Here is a 2,119-nt window from a genome sequence, read left to right on the forward strand (position 1 = left end):
AGAGGAAGAGAGTGAGTGAGTGAGAGAGAGAAAGAGAGAGAAAGAGAGAGAAAGAGAGGGAGAGAGAGAGGAGAGAGAGAGAGAGAGAGAAGGAGAGAAATGGAGTGTCAAAGAAGGACTGAAAACAACAAAGGAAAAGGTGGATGAGGGAAAAAAAGGCAGAGCAGACCGGGCCGATGTGGGCTGAATAGAGAGGGAGGTTTTCTAGTGAATGAGTGTCACAGTCGATAGTTGAAAGAGAAAGAGGAGAGACAGGTTAGTTTCAGATGGGGGCAGGGGGGGGGTGGGGGGGGGGGGGCGCAGATTTGCTGCAGAAAAGCTGGACGGCTCAGGGACGAATCCAGGGAGAGAGGGGTTGGCAGAGGTAAAATGCGGAGAGAGAGAGAGAGGAGAAGAAGAGAGGGAGTCCATGCGTTGTTGCGCCCAGATGCCGAAGACATCTGTACTCACCTGAATCACTGGCTGACTAATGATGCTGCAGGCCTCCTGACTCCACAAACACAGAGACGAGTCTTTACATCTCTGTCTAAACAAGGGCGAGTCTTTACATCTCTGTCTCTCTCTAAACAAGGGCGAGTCTTTACATCTCTGTCTCTCTCTAAACAAGGGCGAGTCTTTACATCTCTGTCTCTCTCTAAACAAGGGCGAGTCTTTACATCTCTGTCTCTCTCTAAACAAGGGCGAGTCTTTACATGTCTGTCTCTCTCCAAACAAGGACGAGTCTTTACATCTCTGTCTCTCTCTAAACAAGGGCGAGTCTTTACATTTCTGTCTCTCTCTAAACAAAGGCGAGTTTTTACATCCCTGTCTCTCTCTAAACAAGGGCGAGTCTTCACATCCCTGTCTCTCTCTAAACAAGGACGAGTCTTTATATCCCTGTCTAAAGAAAAATGAGTCTTCACATCTCTGTCTCTGTCCATGCAAGGTTGAGCCTTTACATCTCTGTTTCTGTACAAGAAGTCTTTATGTCTCTGTCTCTGTCTATGCAAGGATGAGTTTTTACATCTCTGTCTCTGTCTATACAAGGATTAGTCGAGTCTTTACATCTCTGACTCTGTCTGCACAAGGAGGAGACTTTACATCTCTCTCTGTCTGTACAAGGGATGAGTCTTTACATCTGTCCCTGTCTAAACAAGGGGGGAATTTTACATCTCTGTCTTTTTCTATTCAAAAACAAGGATTTATGCCTTCGTCTCTGTCTACCCCAGGAGTCTTCCCATCTTTTTCTCTGTTTCTGTCCACACAAAGAGGACTCTTTACATCTCTGTCTTTGTGTGCACAAAGACATGTTTTTACTTCTCTCTCTCCGTCCATACAAAGACACGCTCATGTTCATTTCAAGTTCATCTTCAACTGAAACATATGGCAAGTTCAGTCTTAAGATCTCTGTGAGTCTTCGAGTCTTTACATTTGCTTACACAGAAATAAGTGATTATATCTGTCTTTGACTCTCTTCGCATCAGCCCATGGGAAGAATGAATCAAACCGACTCGATTTTCCCAAAAAGCCTCCTTCCACTACACGAAACACTTTTAGGAAAACCACCATGTTTCCAAAAGCCATGACAACCATATAAAGATCACTGTACATCCGATTACCAAAGCTATGGATTTACTGCTTTGGGGGGGTAAACAGGCCCTGCATTAAACTCATGTCAAATAGCCAGTCGATTTGTTTTATAGAGTCACTGGGATCCCTGTGAATCTCAATATGGTTCATTGTACCTTCATATGCATGAATGTGTGTGTGTGTGTGTGTGTGTGTGTGTGTGTGTTTCTGGCTGCGTGGGCTTCCTGCTGGGACCACAGATGGTGGAGAAGGCTGGCAGGGGTGATGGTCACATTCTCACAGGGGACTGACAAACACCCCCACTACACACACACACACACACACACACACACACACACACACACACACTGGCTCCTCCTGTTCACAGCTGCCCAGCGGCCCCAATGTCATTGTCAAAGGCTCCTGCCCCAGAGCTACACGGCCAGGTGTAACACACAGACACGGTGGCGTGGGCCAGCACACTCTCTGTATGGAGAAGCATATGTGTTTATACGTATATAGCAACGTGTGTGTGTGTGTGTGTGTGTGTGTATGTTTGTGTGTGTGTGTG

Source organism: Chanos chanos, chromosome 7 (assembly GCF_902362185.1).
Source record: "Chanos chanos chromosome 7, fChaCha1.1, whole genome shotgun sequence".
NCBI lineage: Eukaryota > Metazoa > Chordata > Actinopteri > Gonorynchiformes > Chanidae > Chanos > Chanos chanos.